This window comes from Sabethes cyaneus, chromosome 3, assembly GCF_943734655.1.
Source record: "Sabethes cyaneus chromosome 3, idSabCyanKW18_F2, whole genome shotgun sequence".
In the NCBI taxonomy this organism is placed as follows: Eukaryota; Metazoa; Arthropoda; class Insecta; order Diptera; family Culicidae; genus Sabethes; species Sabethes cyaneus.
In genome coordinates this window covers 46688186-46712328 of record NC_071355.1, presented here as the reverse complement: position 1 = coordinate 46712328, position 24143 = coordinate 46688186, and the positions used below count along the sequence as shown (strand labels likewise).

General features: G+C 39.6%; 1 protein-coding gene across 6 annotated transcripts in view; it reads right to left on the bottom strand.

Annotated features, from left to right (window-relative positions):
• The window catches only part of LOC128739159 (uncharacterized), a 247517-nt gene extending 223774 nt beyond the window's left edge, over positions 1 to 23743 (bottom strand). Inside the window, exons 1-5 of one of the 6 annotated variants that reach the window (XR_008412181.1) lie at positions 23415 to 23736; positions 23227 to 23363; positions 22992 to 23146; positions 21533 to 21696; positions 19199 to 21462 (exon numbers count right to left, since the gene is read on the bottom strand). The gene's annotated coding sequence lies outside the window, so the exon portion shown is untranslated. Of the gene's footprint in view, positions 1 to 19198; positions 21463 to 21532; positions 21697 to 22991; positions 23147 to 23226; positions 23364 to 23414 lie in introns of those variants that run through there. The other 5 variants (XR_008412180.1, XR_008412182.1, XR_008412183.1 and 2 more) reach the window with 5 other exon arrangements.
• Positions 23744 to 24143: the final 400 nt, after the last annotated feature.

Genomic DNA, 24143 nt, shown 5'->3' with positions numbered 1-24143 from the left:
CCTAGTCAACTACTAAAACTTTGCACTACGTTTTAATTATATCTTCTAATAAAAAACTACAAGGTATACATCCCTAGGGTTGTACAAAAGGGTGACGTAGCACTATGCCATATGATACTCGTTATATTGATAACATATTTTACTCGATGAAGTATTACTTTCCACGAAATTGTGGATAGCATAATCATTGTGATAGATTGATTTGAAGTATAATTGTCTTACAACTAACATGTCGACATCCAGTTAAAATGTCAATTAACTGACGTCCTATCTTACTAGTTCCTTTCGACACTCTACTTTACAGCTATTTGCATACTTGATAGAAATATAATCGAATGTTCCTTATAGCATTTGTTCTCAGCTTTTCGATGGTGGTTAAATTTAGAATCGGTTGGGAGAATCATGGCGAAAACGGCGATTTTTTGATAAAGCCCAACATGGTGGCCAAATCTAAGATGGCCGTCGACTTTTTTTACATCTTTCATAAAACCTATCTTGCCTCTTTACAAAACCGTGTCGTTTGTAGTTTGTTTCATAGCAAATTTTGGAAACCTAGCAAACCTTGCTACAAATAACTGGTTGTTTTGTTCAGTTAATGCCATTGCATACTTAATTTTATGCGTGTTTCTCGTAGCATTTTTCTTCAGATTTCCAATGATGGTCTTAAAATGAAAATCGGTTGGGGGGCTCATGGTGAAAACGGCGATTTTTTAATAAAAACCAATATGGTGACCATGGCAAATTTATAAAATATCACATGATACAGATTTCACGGTTTGCTTAAAATTCAACTTATTTTGAACATGTTAGGCCCCTTGGCGAAGGAGGGGTCGACTATTTCGAGGTATCAAAAGTGTAATTGTTATTTTTTAAGAATTTTCAACCAATTAAGCGCAAAAGTTCCAATATTTGAAGACCTTGTGTCAGTAGTGGCCCCGTTTCAGCGAGAATAACTCAAAAGGAAACTACACTCAATAGATGGCGTGAATACCACCCAGTAAGCTTCAAGGTACGATGCTGATCTACCAAGCCAGTCGTAAAAGATTGCTGTAAATATATTACTATGAAATTGCTGGACGTTTCATCTATCCAACGACATATTAATAGTTATGCTTCGTTCAGTGGTATAGTTGCTATTAGCATTTGGAATCTTTCATTCAAATGTTATAACGGGTGGCAAATAAAATTTTGGAATTTTTTCTTAAGCTGTCAGAAAAGGACAAAGATACATGAAGAAGATCTGATTTACCGAAATTAAAGATACATTATCCATTGTTGAAAAAAAATTAGTGTAATTTGAAAACGGTGCGTAATCGGCTGTTCGGCGAAGCTTCCGTTTGACGTCGAAACAGGAGCCTTGTACGGCTGTCATGTCAACTTTGCGAATGCATCTCTTGATTCTACCAATCAACTGTTTGCAATTCGTGGCTCTCCACGTTGCTTTGTACACCAAGGAACTCAAAATCCCGAAGAAATCTTCGATCGGGCGCATTGAGACAGATTTTTCGGGTCATGGTTTTTGGGAAAAAATGGAATCGAATGGGTATTTAGGAACGATTGTGTTTCTTGGCGTAATGCGACGATGGTCTATCCGGCCAAACCACGTATTGTCCATCTGCATGATGTTTTTGTAGAAACGAGATCAAAATTTTCTTCGAACATTCGTCTGGTGCATTTTAATGGAAAGCCAAACCAGAGGGCTTGTTGTTGAAGAAACGAGAAAGAGAACGATGTCCTCCTGCGTCCATAATTTTGGCTGATACTACCTTGCTTGCAAATAGTTGTTGGGCATCTTAGGATATGGTAAACAGTCGAAGCCGCAACATATTTGCTTTTTAAATGTTGTACCGTATACTTTTTGCCGAGATTTTTGTTGCAGTGCGTAGAAGTGTACAACGCGTTCCTGAAATGCTTCTTGTTTCGACGCCAATTTTAGCAAAACTGGGCAAGCATGAACAAAACAAAGAATATTAACGAAAAGAAGAGAGAGCGAGCTAACACATATATACCCTCATTTTTCTTTGAGCTCGTTTGTTGTTGAGCATAAGGGCCGCGAAAAAATTCCAAAATTTTAGTTGCCACCCGTTACTTCTATTTTCGTTTTCATAAAGTGCTACACGGTACCGTAGACAAAGACGTAGTCCTACGTAAAAATATTCAGATAAGTTTCCGATTTACCGAATCCAAATTGCCGGACCTTTCGTTTAACTTTTACCATCATATTCTCGCCCACTTTGTTCGCCGCAGAACCTCATAAATAATACCATAAATTACTTCTCGCTTCCAACAGCTTTTTGAGTCCTCTTTTGGTTCCGCTAGACGATGACTCAACAGTTCTCAATCGGGAGGAGCTCTAGCGTGTTGTTTGTTCATCACCATCACTTGTACGTTTTTGGTGGTTTCGAGTTTGACGATCCCGACGCTCCAGGAATTCCAGGAAGCCGCTTGAAATCGGCCTTGACGTGGCTTGCGTCGTTCATCATCACGCAATCGGACTTCATCGGCATCGTCATGTACAGCTTCCGGGATCGTGTTTTGGCTATTTTATTTCGTTGATCGTTGCATTTTGGTCTGCAATTACTCACAACTCATTGCATAGTTGTATACTCGGTTGAGTACTCGGTCCTGGGCTACTCGTGGCCAATTCGTTGAGCGTCTCGACACACACAAGTCGGCTTCAACCTGGTCGAGCCATCTAGCACGTTGAGCCTCCCTATTCCTGGCGCCGATGGGGTTCTTGAAGAGAACGGATTTTATTACACAGTCGTCCGGGATCCTTGCGACGGGTCCGGCTCATCGTAGTATCTAGACTTTCAGCGGGTGTATGATTGCCGATGAGAATATGGTTGATTTGGTTCAATGTTTGTTGATCAAGTGATTACCAGGTGACTTTGTAGATATATTTGCGAGAAAAAAAAGTGTTGCTAATCACTGGGCCTCGGAAAGCTGCAAAGTTGATCTACATCGCTTCCCTGCCGATCTGGACGTTCATATCCCCAATGACGATCTTGTTATCCAGAGGTGAACCGTTGTCGTATGTGCCTACAGCTGCGCAGAGAACGCTTCTTTTTCGTCGTCGGGTCTACCTTCGTGTAGATAATGCACGTTTATGATAGTGTAGTTGAAGAAACGGCCTTTTATCCTCAACACGCAAAACCTCTCGTTCATTGCTTTCCACTGCATCACGCGGCTCCGCATTCTGCCCATCACTGCACAACACCTGAAGTACGCATAAAAATAATAATGTGAACTGGACATTGCAATTCGCCTATTGCAGACAAAACAGTTCCAGACACAAAGTGAGTCCCAGTCCCAAAGTACCTAAGTCCCCCCGAAATAAATCACAGTTCCTCGGTAAATCTCAATTCCAGTCCTATAGCAAGACCCCTGTCTCAAAGTCAGCCTCAGTCCCAAAGAGGGCCACAGTGGGTCTTAGTCCCAAAGTAAGTTTCAATCCTACAGTAAGCTCCAGTTCCAGTCCCAGTCCCAAAGTAAGTCCCAGTCTTACAGAAAGCGCCAGTTACAGTCTCACAGTAGTGTTGCGAAGCCCACACTCGTGTGGTTTAATTTTCTCACACATGCGTACTCATTCAAACGAACACGCCGGCATAAGCATCCCTTTAAATCTCCCGCTCTTATTTCTTCATGCACTGCAGCGAATTTTTGCGAGTGTGTATTGAACTAACAACTACAGTCGTCGCTCGTCGTTCGTCGTTGATGCCCGATTTGCTGATACCGATTACTCACGACGGCTCGTGCTCCCGCCCGTGAGTAAAATCAAAGGCGAAGATGAAGAAGAAGAAGAAGAAGAAGAAGAAAAAGTAATGCAAAATTTGTATCCCAGTGCGCCACCAGCCTCACGGGCAGCTGATTCCCTGCGAGTTGTTTGACTCGGGAATAATTTATTTATTTACTACGTCTTCAGAATTAGTACTGTACAGACTGAAATCTATGATAATTGCCTTATGCTAATTTTAAAATGATCTCTCCCTACGAGAAGATCGAAAACTTCTAGATTGTTTAACAAGTTAAAACATTTCTTCAACGAATGGTTTTGTCCAAAAACAGTTCTATGCTTTACAACATGGATTAGCAATGAGCTATGCAGGAAGACGATGTGCTTGCGCGAGTGTGTGGGTAGCAGAATGTCTGCACACAGCACCGGCGGCTGATTCTTTTACGCATGCGTGTGCGGCGTAAGCGTTGAATGCTATGTTTCTCATACTCTTTCACGTATGAGTAGGCATGGTTGACTTCTCGCTCGATTCGCAACATTGTCCCACAGTAAGTCTCAATTTCAGTACCAAAGAGTTCCAGTAAGTCCCAGTTCCAAAGTAAATCACAGTTCCACAGTAAATCCCAATCCCAGTCACAAAGTAAGTCCCAATCCTGCAATAAGCCTTAGTCCCAGTTCCAGTACAAAGAGTCCCACTGTAAATCCCAGTTCCAATCCCAAAGTAAACTACATTTCCAGTAATTCTCAATCCTAGTTCCATAATAAATCCCAGTCCTACAGAAAGCTCCAGTCCCAGTCCCACAGTAAGTCCCATTTCCAGTACCAAACAGTCCCACAGTAAGTCCCAGTTCCAAAACAAATCACGGTTCCACAGGAAATGCTAATCCCAGTCCCAAAGTAAGTTACAGTCCCCAAGTTACGTCCTAGTCCTACAACAAGCCCCGGTCCCTGTCCCAAAGTAAGTTCCATTTATGGAGTCCCACAGTATCAAAGTACCAAACGTCTCAACATAAGTCTCAATCCCCAAGGAGTCCCACAGTAAGTCGCAGTCCCAGTCCCAGTCCCAGTCCCAGTCCCAGTCCCAGTCCCAGTCCCAGTCCCAGTCCCAGTCCCAGTCCCAGTCCCAGTCCCAGTCCCAGTCCCAGTCCCAGTCCCAGTCCCAGTCCCAGTCCCAGTCCCAGTCCCAGTCCCAGTCCCAGTCCCAGTCCCAGTCCCAGTCCCAGTCCCAGTCCCAGTCCCAGTCCCAATTCTAGTCCCAGTCCCAGTCCCAGTCCCAGTCCCAGTCCCAGTCCCAGTCCCAGTCCCAGTCCCAGTCCCAGTCCCAGTCCCAGTCCCAGTCCCAGTCCCAGTCCCAGTCCCAGTCCCAGTCCCAGTCCCAGTCCCAGTCCCAGTCCCAGTCCCAGTCCCAGTCCCAGTCCCAGTCCCAGTCCCAGTCCCAGTCCCAGTCCCAGTCCCAGTCCCAGTCCCAGTCCCAGTCCCAGTCCCAGTCCCAGTCCCAGTCCCAGTCCCAGTCCCAGTCCCAGTCCCAGTCCCAGTCCCAGTCCCAGTCCCAGTCCCAGTCCCAGTCCCAGTCCCAGTCCCAGTCCCAGTCCCAGTCCCAGTCCCAGTCCCAGTCCCAGTCCCAGTCCCAGTCCCAGTCCCAGTTCCAGTCCCAGTCCCAGTCCCAGTCCCAGTCCCAGTCCCAGTCCCAGTCCCAGTTCCAGTCACAGTCCCAGTCCCAGTCCCAGTCCCAGTCCCAGTCCCTGTCCCTGTCCCAGTCCCAGTCCCAGTCCCAGTCCCAGTCCCAGTCCCAGTTCCAGTCCCAGTCACAGTCCCAGTCCCAGTCTCAGTCCCTGTCCCAGTCCCAGTCCCAGTCCCAGTCCCAATCCCAGTCCCAGTCCCAGTCCCAGTCCCAGTCCTATTTCCTGTCAAGATCAAATTACTTGCTGTCCCCCGTTCTTGTCCCAGCCAAGCCAGTATCAAATTACTAAGTCCAAGATCAGTTTACTGGTGTCTGGTCCAGTTTCTCTCCTTAATCCAATCTGGGGGTCAAATTGAAGTCCCAGTTCCTATCCCAGTCACACCCAAATTCATTTTCATTTTTCCGAGTAAACAAATCCGTATTGTGATTTTGTCAACAACTGAACTTCTTTTTGCTGAATTATGAACATTCATAATTTACAAGATTATTCGAATTGGTTTAATCTGAATGGAAATTGGTGACAATTGGTGACATTTAGTCGTTCTAATTTTCTGTATAGTTGCTCAGTAAAATGACTATTCAGTACTTTCAGAAAGGCGGGCTTCTTAACGATATTATTCACACCTCTATTTTATTGACCAATTTAATGGTTGTACCATTCCTACCACAGTAAGAACAGAGATTTTTCCGCTCAGTGAATTTATGCATGAGACAATAGGCATATGAAATTGTTCCTTAGACATGACATTGGGTTGGATTTCGCTTACAGCTTCGATGCAGAAAATATTCCATAAATTTTACTGCTCAAAATAAAATAACTGTCAATCATCTTTAAAGTGTATGAGTTGCACGCTACCAATCATTATTTTGAGCACCCACTTGGAAAATGTGTTATGCACAATAAACCTCCTCAATCACATGCAAAGTCAAAATGTAATAAATTATCACAGAAGTGTAACGTGATGCCTCTCCACCGGTACACATTTCCATACTATCCAAACTAATATTCCTCCAAGCTTTAAAAATGTGTTGTTCTCCGTTGACAAGACAAATGACAGAATGCATTTTGATACTGTGACCTTTTACCCCGCCTGTAAACATTCAAACACATAAACACACACACACTATATGTCTTAGTTACACCCTAGCGTCACGGCATGCGGCATGGTTCTCAACATCATCCTAGCCGAACATATTTCGTGTTCCGGCAGGCGTTGCCTGAGCCTGTACATGTGCCGGTGGCGCTCGGTGTTCGGGTGTATTATCACGACCTGTCAGATTGCAGCCCGGCCCAGTCCGCCGCGCCGATGGCTGTGTAGTTACAGCGGAGCAGCAGCAGCAGTGCACGGGAGCTTAATTTTACGGCTCTATTGTGCTAGGCAGGAGATAGTCATTGCAGCCAGCAGAGTTGCCTTACACACGTCGGGCTGTGGAAACGTGATGGACGTGCGCGCGAAGCATTCCACCACTGTGCACTGCACTGCACTGACTGCATTCCTAGTCTGTCGGTTTAGTTTCGAAGTTGGGTTTTAAACTTTAGTGCAGTCACTGCTAGGCAGCTCGCTCAGTCGTTGCTGGATGAGTGGGTTTTCATTTGGTATTTCCACTCGATGAACTGTGCTTTGTATAATTATAGTTAAAGTACACTCAAAATTCCGCCGAAATTATTCCGGACTGCTGACTGAATCCCACAGCCGGGTACAAGTAGGAAACCAGATATTATCGAGTGATTCATGGCTCTGAGTTGCTGCAAGTGGATGGACGACCGACTAGCGGCAGTCCTACCTCCTTCTTTCTTCATCACGATTCAGCAAAAATGTGAACTTATCGGAAAAGCGAACCAAGGAAAGCCCACGATGCGATCGATCCCGAAAGTTCACCTTCTGCTGTACACCCAGATGGGGAGGGGGAAGAGGGCACGACCGAATTCCTTTTACTCCCATTTCTCCTACCCACTGGCACTGTGGGCGAGAGATAGAGACAGCGAAAGTAGGTACGTTGCATTACGACCGGTCGGAAGTTTTACTTCGGATAACCAGAGGCGGCGAAAAGTGTATTATGAAATATTTATGAAGACGCAGCTAAAAATAGCTCCGAACCCGGTATGGTTCGGAGCAAATTCTACAATTTACGGCACGTGGCAATGTGGGCTTCGAGCATAGAGGACGCAAGAGTGGGTAACGTATTTGATACAGAGCCAGACCTCCATCCCACACCTCTAGGATCACACTAGAAGAAAAACTTCAGAGGTGCACAACTTTGTATGGGGGATGGGGCTGAAGTGCAGCAGACGTTATGACCGAAAATTGTTGGCCTAATTGTTTGGGTTGTCCACTGGGACAAAAGTCATGTATTCCGGCGGCACAATGTGGCACAGCTTTTGGTGAGATTTGTTGCGTGAAAAAGGTTGGTAAAGTTATTTAGTTTGCTAATGTCAGAATCGTTTTAGTCCATACGAATTGCATCTTGTTCTGACCCAACAAAAAATTGGCTAGGAAATGTGCTAATTCCAAGAATACGAATTTGATAAGTTGATTTCTATTTCGGTCTATTGCAATTTACCAAGAAAAAGTTATAATCAAATGAATCAATTTGAATCCAATTCTGAACGGTCGATTTTTCACATTTTTAGAATAAAACTTGTTCCCTCTCAAAGGGAGGGGATATCAAAGCCATATTCACCCCGTGAAATGGCAATAAACTTTATTGTTCGGAAACCGAAGGACAATTTGATTGTGCCGGTCGGTTTACTGTGCACGAGCGAGAGATGACCGCAGGCAAGAAGCTCCAAACGTTCGAATTTTGTCTTTTACCGGTTGGTCGGTTTGACACTTTTGTGGCGTTGCTGGAGGCGAGTGAGTGCCGAGAATTTGGCCGAATAGAAAATTGCCAACTTGGAGTTGAAAAGTTTTATGGTTTTTTTCTTCTTTCTAATCGATGTTCACCCACACTGACTGGCTGGTCAAGCGCACACGACGAAAGAGTTGCTTAGAATTGCCAAAATTTACATTTAAATTTGATTTTGAACTTGATCTTTGCAGTGTGTTGGTGGTTGGAATAATAATGATTCCTAACAGTCGCTAGACTTGAAGGAAAGACAACATCTGTGCTCATACTATCTTTGGTGACTATTTTGAGCACACAATTCTAGTGATTTAACTCTAATGGACGATCCAAGAAATTTGAATTTGGAAGAACAATCCGGTTTTTTTTTGTGAAAATATGTAAAAACTACAATCTTCATACCTTGGTAAAAGGAGAGGCACCAAACTATTGCCACACACATTAGACAAAAAAGCAAAGTCTTGGCGCTAAAACCCGAAGGAATTTGGCCTCCTACTTATCACAAAAATACACATTTCGTGTTTTAGTTGCCTGGATAATTCTCATGTTTGGTTGAACTCAAACTGCCAAATTTGGTTTCATTTGCTTGATTACTGCTCGAGTTATGCAAAAATTTGTGTTTCATTTGTATGGGAGCCCCGCCTTCCAGAGAGGGGAGGAATCTCGAAGCATCATCATCATTCCTCGGCCCCAAAAATCCCTGCATACAAATTTTACGCCGATCGGTTCAGTAGTTTCCGAGTTGATACAGACAGACAGAGCCGTAGCGTGGCATTGTGGCGAAGAAACGCCTAAACACCCCTCGTTTCTTAAATCCGTGTTCTTTCCGATAAGATTTTAAACACCAACCAGATTCTGGACCTGCACTAAAATCTGAACCACACTTTTTATCAGATTTTGTTCCAAATTTTGTAATAGATTTGGACTAGATTCTTGACCAGACTTGGAAACACATTTTCGATCAGATTTTGAGTCAGATTGTGGATCTGGAGGAGATTTTTGGCTAGAGCTTTTAACCCACTAACTAGATTTTGTGATAGATTTTGAAACAGATGCCGGACCTGGACTAGACTGTGGGCCGCATTTTTTTCAACTTGTGTTTCAGCCTTTAGGATAGATTTGGACTAGATTCTAACCACCCCTCTGGCATTCGGTCAAATCTCGACGAGCAGGATCGCTACGCCCTCTCCGATGACGGTGGTAACTTTTAGGTTGTATATGTGCCCTCCCTCTACCATCACAACTATACTGATGACTATGGTCATCGTATATCAACCTCACAACATCACGCAAACATTCTTTCAGATAGATGCGATCACTAACACTTATATACAGTAGTAACTCCCTTGGAATAGGAGATGCCTATGCTGTGTATATGCGAACCTCTTACTATGCCCATTTTGAGTTCTGGAGTCTTCATTCTAATCCAAATTTGGTATCACATTTTTTTTCTCAAGTTTTTAGTCTTGACCTTGAAATGCGGTTATACATATATATTCATATGTTTTTTGAAACGATGGTTCTATAATCTATGAAGGTACGGTAGGGGAAAGAAATGAAATTTTTGGTGAAGAAGGGTGAGGGGAAAGGTGAGAAGAGGGGGGGGGGATATTGGTAGCTATGCTTAACAAGTAGTCGTTTTGACTCCTACCTTTTGTCCAATGCTGGAAGGTGCATGAGTCGAACCAAGCTGTAACCTGAGATTACAACCGGATTCGAACCCGCAACACCCGCCAGGGCATATGGTTCGCTGGTACTTGCACCTTTGAACCCTAAAGGCGCTGGACAAAAGGAGTCTGCAAAACCTATTATAATTATAATCTCAGATTACAGCTTGGTTCGACTCATGCACCTTCCAGCATTGGACAAAAGGTAGGAGTCAAAACGACTACTTGTTAAGCATAGATACCAAAATCCCCCCTCCCCCTCTCTTCTCACCTTTCTGCTCTTCCTCCTACACCAAAAATTTCATTTCTTTCCCCTACCTTCCCTTATCGATTGTAGAACCATCGTTTCAAAAAAATATGAATCACATTTTTTATCAGATTTGGACCAGATTTTGAATAAGATTTTGGACCACGTTTTTGGTCACTGTTTGGACCTCATTTTTGATCGGATTTTGGATCAGGTTCTGAACTTGAACAAGATCTTGGAGCTACACTAAATTCTAGATCAGATTTTGGACCACAGTTTTATCAGATTTGGACCAGATTTTGGGTGATATTTTGGACGACATTTATTATCAAATTTTGAGCTGGATTCTAGACCAGGACCAGTGTGTGGGCCTTGATCCGATTCTGGACCACATTGTTTTGTTATCAGATTTAAGACCAGATTTTGCATCAAATTTGGGCTCAGATTCTGGAATTGGAAGGGATATACCAGATATTGGATCAAGTTCTAAACTAGATTCTGCAGCTGGACGGTATTTTGGACCTGGACTAGATTGTTACCCAATTTTTTTATCAAATTTTGTTCTAGATTTTGTAATAAATTTTGGAACTAGATTCTGAACCAGATTTTGGACTACATTTTTAATTAGTTTTATAGCCATATTTTGTACCAGATTCTGGAGTTGAAACATTTCGAAACACATACTAGACCAAGACGATTTTTAATCTAATTTTGGTCCAGATTTTGGATTTAATTTTGGACCAGGTTCTCAAACTGGGTCAGATTATAAACTTGATTTTGGACTATATGTTTGATCAGACCCAGCTAGCACCAACACGTATATCAATGTACGAAAATTATCGTAAATATCTCCTGACAAATTCGAAATCGTTACTAAAGCTGGATAAAGTGGGACCAAGTTAATTTTAAATCGTATATAATGATAATAACTGACATACATACGATTTTCAGCACAAAATCGTATAGTAGTACGGAGCGACTCGTGCTTAATCGGATATTATCGTATATAAATACTTATATAGTCGTAACGCTCAAAATTATTCGTAATCACGTATATCGCCTCCAAAATAGTATGGATATGCCAATTTTGGGCATCAAATACGATTTATTTAGCATGTATATCTGTACGTAATGCCTGTTTTTATCTTTTTCATACATATGAAAATGCTAGCTGGGGACTTTGGACCACATTTTTGATCAGATTTTAAACCAGCCACCGGATTTTGGATCAGATTTTGAGCCAGGTTCTGCACCTGGACCATATTTTGGAGTTTTTATCCAATTTTGTGTTAGATTTAGGAACAGATCTGTTTTAGATTATGGACCATGTTTTGTTTTGAATACGTTATGCGTCATTGTTGTATCCCACTTTCATAACACGTTTAATCTTTTTTTGTCATTATTGCATAGTTTTTGTGCCCTGCAAAGGTTTAAGAAGAGCTTCTGAGCATTTTTTTGTTATTTTTGTTTCTTTTTGATACTATTTTTGTGCTTCTTTGTATTTTATTTGTAATAACGAAGCAGCCGGTTGCGAAGTCTATCGGTAAGAACGGGTCGCACCTTACAAAAGATGCTTTGCTTTTGCTCATGATTTGTAATTCTTTATATTTTTCATGTCTTTTTTGTAATTCTTTTGTTTATTTTTTCAAGCATTTTCACTTTATTTTAGAGTCATTTTGAGCCATTTGTGTATCCTGCTTTTGAAGTATTTTTAACCGTTTTTTGTTATTTTTGTATCTTTTTGTTTTTGTGTAATTTTTATATTATGTCTATAGGTATAATAGCATTTTTATTGTTTTGTGTCTTTTTATGCATTCTTTTATGTGATATTTTTACTGTTTTTGTGTGTTCTTATATTATATTTATGTCTATCTAAGTATATATTTTTGTATATTTCTCGTATCCATTCAGTTTAATTTTGTAGCATTTTGACGTAGGACTACGTCTTTGATTTCTATATTGGGGTGCACTTTAGAAAAACGAAAAGAGAACATGTAACGAAAAGTGGTTATAATTTGCACGCTCATAACTTAGTCATCCCTTAACAGATTCTAGAGATACACTCAAGTCGCTTCTTATGCGAAGGATACGCCCCGCGTAAATCAAAACCGCGTAAATTCCGAAATTCGAAAATCCGTAAAAAAAACTTTGTGGATTTCAACACTACGCAAAAAAATAGACGTTTTGAGCACATCCGCGTAAATTCCGAAAATCGCGTAAAAAACCGCGTAAATTCCGAAATTCGCGTAAATTCCGAAAATCGCGTAAAAAACCGCGTTAATTCCGAAATTCGCATTAAAAAAAACCGCGTAAGTTCCGAAATTCGCGTAAAAATAGTCGCGTAAAAAAACCGCGTAAAAAGCGACTTCAGTGTATTGGTATTAATCGATTGGAAATTTTTCCAAGAATCCATTACAACACTAGATTATAAACTAGTATTTTTCGACTGAGATATGAGAATCGAATGATTGGGATTTTTGCCGTTCAGTCATTAAATTATAGTAGACGTTATATTTTCCTTTTAACGCCAACGTATCGATCCGGATTTGGATTATCATCAGGGCTTAAAGCGTTGATCGTCTTTGTCTAAATTCTTTTAGCCTACAGTGTTGCCTGGTTTTGGATTTTAGTACAATTTGTTTTTTAGTAACTGTCATTTGTTTACGTTATATTTATTACTATTTTAACCTGGCGTGAATTGTTCTTCCTATATTGGGCACGATACTTTTACTATAGTAGATTATATGTTCCCCTCACCAACTTTTAAATAATTGAAAAATGTTAGACATTGTCTAACTAAAAATCCACGCTCTATGATTAGCCGGAATAAGTAGTGCGGTTGTATACGACCGTACTTAAATTTACATTCATTTCAGTTTTTACACTTGCATTTAATGGTTGTCGTTACATTTTTCCTTTACTTTTATAAAAGAAAAGTGATAAAGCTTCTTCGTCCCAACAGGTCAAAAATTCATTACGACGTTCAGACTTATACTAATTTGATTTCTGTGCTTAGGAAGTACGCCAGAATGAGTGATAAAGTCCTCTCGTCCAACGACATTTCTTAGGACCGCTATAAACCTAGTCCAATTTTATGTCCTGAATGTAAACAGTTACAAAAAAGTGAGCGATTAACCTTATCTTTCTGCCGATTGTATCCATATATTGAAAGAATTTATTCAAAACTGATGTCTTATATGAAAAATGGGTTGACGAAATATTCATGCATATGATGTGATGCAAAACATTTGAAAGTGAGGAAGGATTAGCGACTGTCTGATCCGAAAATAAGGTTTGGGCGTTTAACATGTTGCTTCAATTGATAATATTTTAACTGTCATTATTTGAACTCGCTGTTCGTATGTTAGTTGAAAGGCAATTATATTTCAAATTAACCTGTCACAATAAATGGTGCTATATATCAACTATTTGCAAGGAAATTGATGAAAGTGAAGCAGTGGTAAAGATAACCCAGATTATTTATTTATTTTTTTCCGTTCAACCATAAGTCGAATGGCAAATATTTTATGTTTTGTGCAAGATCCTTGAACCAGTTAACATTTGTTTCAGGCTCAAGTCAAGTCAAGTAAGTCAAGTGTTATCAAAAAAGTTCCTCAGACTGTATCTTTATGAGCATTGCAATGAAGTTCCCAAGTAGCACACTTTAGGTCCATTTAGTTGAAGCAACCGGATTACGACTGAAATTAATCATATTTCGGTTATCACAACAATATTATAACAACCGTGCTAGTAGGGTTGTTGGTAGGTAGGATTACACTACTGTGTATATGCTTCAGTTCAAAACCTGTTACCAATAGTGATGTTTCGTTGTTAGTATAATTTCCGAATATAAGGATCCGTACACTTAATGTAGTAGAATGAAAGCGAAATGTCGGATATGATGCCGGAGTAAAATTAATTTCCACTGCCTAATTATAATTGACGTGCTTAAAAATACCGTCATAAATTTAAATCGCTTCACCTGCTGCAAACCGCTGAAATGCTTCGCTCTTTGATTTTTCGCAATTTCCCAATCGCATAAATCATTAGCTTTTCTGTCACTCCTTAACCACAATTTCATCTACTAATAGTTTGACATTTGTTATAAGCCGAATTGGAAACCAGCTTGACGTCTGAGCTCGTCGTTGCATGTTATCCAATCCGATCGGAAGATTCGCGCACTTCACACAAATCAATCAATTGACGTACCCATCCCCGCCGTTGGCACCGTGTTTAACATTTCATCTGCCATCAAGCAAGACTATATCTATTTTCACGCCTAAGCGCTCCTGTTTGTATGTTTATGTAGCTTCACTTATCAAGCCGAAGCTGTCTGAACCACTCCTCACTGTCACCTTTCTACCGTCGCGTCTTGTCTGTCAAAAGGGCGCGCCCAGGCGAGGATATAAAAAAAATCCTCTCAATATTTAAGTAACTGTGGCAGGGCATTTTATCGGATTACTTTCCCTCTTCCGTTTCGACGTTCGCCCCCCCCGTTCAGGGTCGAACGAATCGAAGCCCTGTTCGGTTAAGTCCAGAGTGCTTCTTCTACGGTTCGAAAAAAAAAGCATTTCTCCACTGTTTCACAGCATACGGATTGTCTATAACTTGAAGGGAGGCGTATTGTCGGTCGTCGATCGGAGGGTTAGTATAGTATTGAGGGATGGCTATCTCTTATCTGCAGTGGTTTTGGCATTTGTGGGTTCTGCCCCACATTTCTCAGAAGGGCAGCTGAAAAAATTGAAACCGATTGAAAACATACACCTCTTGAGACTACTGTCCCCTTAGATTTCTTAGAACTCTTGAATAAAGTTATAAAGCAATCTAAATAGTTTAACAACTGAGCTAATCATGCAGATGATGAACGCGACAGACTTCCGCAACTGTTAAGTTAATCTCAACGTGACTTTTCTTGTCTTGTGACGTGACGTGGAAAATACGTGCATTATTAAGATCCGCATTACACTAGTTTTTCCCCGTTGATCCGCTCACTATTATTCACCGGAGAAAAGTTGTTTGTCATTCGGATGCAGAATAGCACCTGCAGCAGTCACGGGATGGCAGCAATTCATCCCTGCATAGCATTTGTAGTAGCTGCAAGGCTGCAATAACAGTTTCTGCGAGAAATAGATCCACTTTTAAGCTACCGCTTTGTTCGCTGGGCGAAAAACTTTTTCATGTTTCTGCTATCTGAAATTTAACCAAGACAACGTTAAAGCCCGTGAAACATCTGCTAAGTTTGTCGTATAAATTTTGCAAATTGCATACATCTGCCGGCGCGTCGCAATGTAGCGTCGCCCCACGTCGGACTTGAGCGAGTTGAAATGTCTACTTGCTGCCACTGCTGTTTGCCTCCCTGTAAGGAGCTACGTCCCATGGCTATTTTCGTACAGTGTTGGTACTCTTACTCGGCCAACTGGGATTTGGAGTGAAGCTAAAGCCTTGGTTTCGTAAAGCGTTTCTGTCAGGATACAACATTTGGAAAGTGAAGGATGCTAGTTGTAAAAAGAAAAAAAAAACAACTGCCCCAAGGGTAGGTGACAATCACATCGACGACGACCAAGAAGAAGAAGAACAAGCGGGCTAAAACTTTAATTCCGATGCCCGAGTGTGGGAAAACTTTCCTTATGGATGATGATGTCGTTTTCCATTTATTTTGTCGTTGGATCCGCTAACGTGTGAACTGTGGGGACGGCATACTGCGGCACATTAATCACCTTTTGTTTAGAGTTTGAAGTCATACAAAATATTTTATCATATTTAATTAAATGATAGCCCAAGTAACAATGTTGGTTTTATTACACATTTATGGTGGGCTTTATGACCAAAATTGGCCTCGAAGACCTCAATAAGAATGCAATAAAAGTTACTTGGGAGTTCTCTATTGTGTAAATTAAGATATTTACACTAAGAATATTCTTTTTAACTAGCTCTTTTCTAGGCCTACAAGACTCTTACGCGATTGGGGATTTTTCAAAATTTTCGTACAATTTTCAAACAATTGTGGCAGAGCAAACAATTGTAAAAAACTACCTACCGTTTTAAAAAATTAATTAATTAAAAAGACAAAAACACGAGGTTGGTCTATTCCGCAGGAACGGGGTCTTCCCCCGAATACCTGCGTTGGGAATCGCAGGTAACACGCTAACGGATAAACAAAGTCACGTGATGTCAGTGATGCCATGGATGCTATATGGATTTAAGAATGTTCTACGGATCCACGGAACAAGTGCAACGCATAACTGCGGATTTCCATTTCCATCCTATAGCCTAGAAAAAAATTGTATATATTTAGAACACATAAACGAACTAACTTCCCCTTCTACCTTTCAACTAAGGATAAATAAACGTTCTATCGTTAACCCAGTTTAGTAGAAACGGTGTCAATCACTGGGTATTCACGTCTTTCAAACTCGCTGTTTACAGCCTAGTAGTATCAGGAAATAATTGCTCAAAAAGCATGCATTGGACTTGCAGATTTATTGTGCGCCTTTGGATTTGCAGATAAATTGTGCGCCTATGAGCCTTAATGCATAAATATGTTTAAATCACACCACGAGAAAATATGGTAGTTCCAAGTACGCATAAATCTACTTTTAAACAATTTACATAAATTAAGAACATAACTATTGCTTATAGAAATCAAGGATTATTTTTATTACCCACCCTTCCTTTACGTCGAAGACATTTTCCAATTCGATTCCATTTTATCAGTAGCACATCGTTGCCACAACACAATACATTCTCTTTTCACTACTTTTCCAGTGAATTGGCAGCATGCGCATACATATAGAGTTAAAACCGAAAACTCACATGTAGCACACTTCCTCAGCATAGATAGCAAGCTGACCTAGAATTGATTGTCGGAGGGGGTTTTGTCACTTTCTCTGGCGTACGTCCCAAGCAGAGACTTGAAATTGGTTTAGGTTTAATCGAACTCAAGAATCTTAGACTCGTTGGGACGGGGAGATTCTGTTTTTTTTTCTAAAAACACGTTAAAAATTTGACCGTAATCTCAAGATTCAATATTTTGCTTGGTTTTGGTCGACGCGTAGCGAGCGGCTGTACGAAGCAATTCACCGCACAGTGGGGATTTATTCGAAAAAAGTCTTTATCTCTTTACCTCAAAATGTCGCTGGGCTAGGATCGATCTTTTGAAGTCAAAAGAAAAGTATTTTTATAAGGATTCCAACGGTGTGATGCTTGTTCATGGCACGCATCTAATTCCAGCAGTGTTTTGCAAAAAAGGGCATTTTACCTTACTTTTATCGACATGGAGATATGTAAAAGTCCATATCTCCGGAGATAAAATTGATCATTTTTCACCATAAATAAGCTATGCTCAAGAGGAATCCGACGACATGGTATTTGTTTACGAAACATGGTTGTTTCTTGTTGTTTTGATCAAATAAATGGTATTTCACCCTAGTTTTATCAATGACTAGCTTATTGCCCGATTTCACTCGGGGCCCCTTTGTCACTCAGTCACTTGTACACTCAAGTCGCTTTTTACGCGAAGGATACGTTCCGCGTTAATCAAAATCGCGAAAATAACCTCGCGAATTCCAAAATTCACGTAAATTTTTTTTTGTGGATTTCGATACTATGCAAAAAAAGAATATTTGAGCACATTCGCTTCAATTCCGAAAATCGCGTGATAAAACCGTATAAGTTCCGAAATTCGTGTGAAAAAAAACCGCGTAAATTCCGAAATTCGCACAAAAAACCGCGTAAATTCTAAAATTCGCGTAAAAATAGTTGCGTAAAAAACAAACCGCGTAAAAAAACGCGTTAAAAGCGACTTCAGTGTACATCTGTTTTTGTAACGAAAACTCTCATAATGCAAGAGTCAAAACGCCTCTTTTCATTTGAATAGGTCTACTCCCTTTGTCAGTTCTTCTCACGTTGTCCCCCAACCACTTGTAAATCTGTCTTCTTCTCGATAGTCCATATAAATCGACACAAAGCCGTTTTTACGTTGTTGAACATTCCCCTTTCTAACCCTATTTCACCTTTCAAAAAAAAAATGTATAACTGCTATCATTCCAAATTCAAGAGAAACGCACCCCTTTACCCATTTGAACCTTTCTCTCGCCTTACGTTCTCTTATGTCAAGGAACATGCGTGCCAAGTTTAGTGGAGATCGGTCAAGGCGTTCTGGAGTTATGGTGGAACATACATACTCACGCTCACTTTTATATATATAGATTATCAATAAAACTGAATATCTCTGATTTCCACTGGGATAAATTAAATCTTTTTTCACCAAAAAAAGTTATTTTTATATGCTTTCGAACAGTTTGGTGCTTATTCACAGCACCTGTTTGTTTCTTGTAGCTTTGGTCAAATAGAAATCATGCTACCATAATCTGGTAACGTTAACTGAGAAAATAAGGGCAAAATTACTAATTTTGCCGCGATCAAATATCCATCGGAATCTACATAAAGTTAGCTTTCTTGTGGCGAAAACAGATCGCTTTTATCCCAGCGGATTCCAGAGTTATTGATCAATTTACCTCTGTACGCCTAGAAAAGTAGGGTAAAATCCCCTTCATTTGCCGTAAATAAGCACCACACGATAGGAATCTCCATAAAAATAGTTTTCTTTTTATATCAAAAGTTTGATCCTGGCCCAGCGGTATATGGAGATATTCAGCTAAAGGACTTTTTTGCAAAAAAATCCCTTCTGTACACCGGATCATAATCAGTATCTGGAAGGAAGGACTAATACCGGAGGAATGCACAGCGGTCAAATTTTGAAAAAACGCGGACATTAGCAATTGGGTAAAAAATGGGTAATTTTCAAGGGTAGTATCTTCGGAGAAGTTTAATAATAAAATATAGTCCATCTTTCTGCACTATTAGGGTGACCGTGAATTCACCTATTAGGGTTTTTGTCCTTCCGCTGTTGTGCCACTGAAGGGAGGGGGGGGCTGTGGCAAAAAAACAAAGAGATTTTTTAATCGAGCAAAAAAAAATTGATTTTAGGCATTTTTACTTAAAGAAAACCAAATCTATTCTTGCTTTTAATATATACGTTATTATTTTCCATGCAAAAAACTACGAAAAAAGACAAAAACAAAAGAAAAATTTTTCGGCCGATTTTCGGAAATTCCGTTGTTCGAATTTCCATTTCTTTTTCGTGCTAGAAGCATTAACTGAACTCGTACACTCATTTTTCGAGTTTTTCAGGCTGTAGAACCCACAGACAATTAATTTTATGACAAAAAAATTAACTTATATCTTACATAATCTTAGCATAATTGATTTTTAAGTGCTCCTTTTTGGCACATCATTATATTTCGCAATCGGTAAAAGACAGATAGTTACTATATTCAGCCAAATTGCTTATTTTAGTATGCTCTGCAACCTTTTGAAATAATTTTGTTTTTAAACAAAAACAAAAGTTCGTATCACCCTAGTAGTGCAGAAAGATGCGCAATATTTTATTATTAAACTTCTTCAAAGACACTATGCCTAAAAAATAACTCATTTTTGTGTTATTGCAAACTATTGTGATTTTTTGGTTTCATTGGGGTGATATAAATTTTCGTTTATTTAAATGCGTTCAAAAAGGTATGGTGTCTTCAGCAAAGCTGTAGAACACATTAAAATAAGCAACTTTGTTAAATACTGTAACTCTCTATCTCTTGCGCTTAACGAGCTAAAAAAGTTTTTATAAAAAAATAACACATTTTTCAATTGATTTTTCTGAGATTTCGTTGGAGATCTCCTAATGGAAATATTTTATTTATAGATAAAATATAGTACTTTCACCTAATGGTTGTTTGATTTGTGCGAAGCGGCCCGAAACAGAAATTTTTTTTTTTGAATATTGCAATTTATTTTATAACTTATTAAATATGCGTCCTAGCGACAAACAGTCTTCAGTGAAAATGTGTATTTTAGCATACTGAATAACTTTGTAGAACAATCGAAAGCAGTAAAAAAATCGTGTGCAAAGTTATTGAGCATAATTGATTTTTAAGCGTTCCTTTTTAACACATCATTATATTTCGCAACCGGTAAGAGATAGATAGTTAATGTATTCAGCAAAGTTGCTTATTTTTGTATGTTCTGAGAAGAATTTTTGTTTTTGAAATTAGGCCATTGCAAATCATATTTAAAGTTTTTGTCACCCCCCCTTTGGAAATTGGCTTGAAAAATCGGGGAGCAAAAAAATAATTTGTAGGATATGAGTCAAATTTCTTTTTATAAAATCAATTGTCTGTGGGCTCTATAGTCTGAAAAACTCGAAAAATGAGTCTCCTAGTTGAATTAACGCTTCTAGCACGAAACAGAAATGGAAATTCGAACAATGGAATTTCCGATAATCGTCCAAAAAAAATTTCCCTCGTTTTTGTCTTTTTACGTATATTTTTGCATAGAAAACAATAACGTATATATTATAAGCAAGAATAGACTCGGTTTTCACGTTTAAACCTTAAATAAAAATTCTTAAAATCCATGTTTTTTTGGTCGATTAAAAAATTCACTTTGTTTTTTTTTTCGCCCCCCCTTCAGTGGCCGAACACCGGGAGGACAAAAACTTTATAAAATATTTGTAATGGCCTTATTAAAAAAAAAAACAAAAGTTCGTATCACCCTAATAGGTGAATTCACGGTCACCCTAATAGTGCAGAAAAATGCGCTATTTTTTATTATTAAACTTCTCCGAAGACACAACCCTTGAAAAATTATGCATTTTTTACCCAATTGCTAATGTCCGCGTTTTTTTTTCAAAATTTGACCACTGTGGAGTGGTTGAATGGCCTGATTTGTCCTATTTTCAAAAAAGGGCATCAACTCGAGTGTAAAAACTATCGAACTATAATACATTGCTCAATTCTGCTTATATCTATTTATTTACTATTCGATGGGGCTTTCAACCGTTAGTTGGTTCGCCCCAAAATTCTGTTTATAAGGTACTTTCCCTTATCTGTTCTGTAGACTGAGACCATTAGCGGAGTCCTACGTCGGCGACTACCAAGCTGGTTTTCATAAGGACCGCTCCACGACGGATCAGATGTTTATCCTGCGTCAGTTACTAGACGATAATCCGGGAGTACAACTTGTAGATTCATCATCTTTTTGTGGACTTTAAGGCGGTGTACGATTCAGTCAAACGAAATGAGCTGTGGTAGATAATGCTAGAACGTGGTTTTCAGAAGAAACGAATTACGCTGTTTCGTGCAACGCTGGATGAGTCAAAATCATGCACCAGAATAGCGCATGAGACCTCAGCCGCTTTCGGGACGTTGCACGTAGGAGTATATCAGCCAAAAACCTGGTCAAAATTCAAAAATCAAAATGTCAAAGAATCACGCACTGTTTATCATTGTTGGATTGTAAGATACTTATTGCATCATATGCCGGTCATTTTGAAAACATCTCGATTGTTTACAAAATTGTACAGCTGTCAAAACCTTTCTATAATTCTCAACGTGATTTTTTTTTGCAAGTAGTCCGACGAACAAGCTTGAGTTGCTATTATATTTTTGGTATTTTTTGCAATTACCACCTAAAAATTAGATATGGATAATCATGACTAGGGTAGATAGAGTGAATTTGAGTACACATTTCTGGCATTAGTTTTCAAAGGTCGCATAATGCATTGAAAAGGGTTGATTACGCGACCTTCTGAAAACCAAAGCCTGATTTATTTATAGGATATTGTCGTTATCATCGGGCCACTGTTATGGTCGGGCCATCACGATTTTACAGTTTTAGTAACTCATGATATCTATGATACAACCATTGTAAAACTTCTTACTGTGATAGCCCAAGCAACAATGTGAGTTTTATTGTAGTCTTGTGGGGGTCTTCAAGACCAATTTTGGTCTTAAATGCCATCATAGCAAAGCAAAGCCATGGGTTTATACCGTCTTTAGACATTACCCTTCTTTATCGACAGACTTCGCAGCCGGCTGTTAGAGTACAGGAAAATTACGGGGCCAGTGCAACAAGCCTACTGACTCTAACTAGCAAGCACCGCCTAGACGAGATCCGAACATACGACGACTGGCTTGTTAGACCAGCATCGTACCTCGAAGCTAGCTGGGCGGTCTGTGCCATCATGCCATCATAAGAGTGTAATAAAACCCAAATTGTTGCTTGGGTGCTAACTTTTCACGTTATTGTGAGTTTCAATCGTGTATTCAAAACACCCGTACTGAATTCAGTGACTAAATCTTACAAAAAAAGTTTTCCATGCGCAATGAACTTTTCTTCAAGAAATGATTCATGAAATGCAATTATCGAGATAAATGTTGAAAATGTATTAAGTGTGTTGTGTTGCACACGAAGACTATAGAAAAATCCCCTCCAGTAATGTGTTTGGGAAAGCTAATGTGAAATACTAGAAAAGGGCTATTTGTAAAGGTCGGGCCACTTGAATAGTCATGGTTGGGCCATCAAAATTTTTAGCACAGAAGCACAATAATCGCTAGAGAATGTCAGTCACGTAAAATGTGATGAAATAAAGCAGAATTAATACGATAAAACCCTAGATTTTTGTTGTTTTTTTTTTCATTGTAGTTGTACACTTCGGAAAAGGCGATTGTAGTAACATTCATTTTACAAGATCGCCAAAATTTCGCAACAATGCAATTCAAAATTGGGTATTTGTACCTATATGAGCCGTTGTTCACGGAATTCATTCTTTTCATGTATCTATATAGAATTTCAATACGTATGTCTTAGATTTTCTGCGGTGGCCCAACCTGTACAACATGGTCCGACTATGATAACATTTTTTGTCTTCACGTAACTTTTTTATTTTTCAAGCAATCAGTTCAAAACTTTCCGGAAATATACCTTATTCTTAGACCTTTGCAACGATGTATTTAGATTTCCAGAATTCCTTTTGAAACGAAAGTTATGGGCGAATTCCAAAACGTGGCCCAACCACGACGACACTCCCCTACACACTTAGACAAAACGCGTAAGCAAGGCATGAAAGTAGTAACTTTCTGTGTTTGTTTTAGTAGCATATTTTATACGAAAAAGCATTTTTATTTATGTTCTAAGTCTCTCTAAGCAAAATGTTTACCATCATTAGAAAGGTCTGAAGTTCCAACGTAATGTTCCAAAAGAAATTTGCATGCATCCTCACGCATTCAATTTATTTTTAGATTTGAAGTTGTGGCGATTTTTGGCGCGTTATTTAACTTTATCTAAAAGCTGTATCTGTCATGCATTAATCAAAAAATTTCGATTTCAGATTCTGAAAAAACTTACTGAAAATTCTCAAGAATGCACTATTTCAGTTGATACAGCAATGTTTTGATTGTTTGATCTACGAAAAGCTTCCGTTTGTTTAAGAAAGACTCAAAGAAACTCCCAAATATCCGCCACTATGTGAAACACTATCAAGCACTAAATCATCAGTTGAGTGGTTTTAAAATATTAAAAGATGGGTTGCTTCTTATAACGATGAAGCTAAAGATGCCTGCATTGTATCTGAAGCTCTTGAGCCAATTATCGAAGCTGATGCTTTTCATCCCCCGCTCTTACTTGCATTACGTGTTTCCCTGCCCGTTTCGTATGAAAGTTTCGCGATGACTAACGAGTTGAACTTCAGCAAAGCTGATTTTGTTGCACTGAACGAATCATTACTTAGTGTCGATTGGACCTTGCTTGACAGCTTTGTCGATGTGGATTCAGCTGTTGATTACTTTAACACAACAATCTCGGGTTTTCTGCATTTATACGTGCCAACACGGCGACCGCGCGTGAAGCCACCTTGGTCTACATCCAGACTTCGGCATTTGAAGCGTAAACGATCTGCTGCTTTAAGGAGGTATACGAATAGGCGTAATCCCACAACTAAACTTGCTTTTTGTCAAATTAGCAATGAATATCGATGCTACAACCGACAACTTTATTCGTGCTACGCCAGACGTATGCAAAGTGATCTGAAACAGAATCCGAAGCGCTTCTGGTCTTTCGTCAACGAAAAACGTAAAC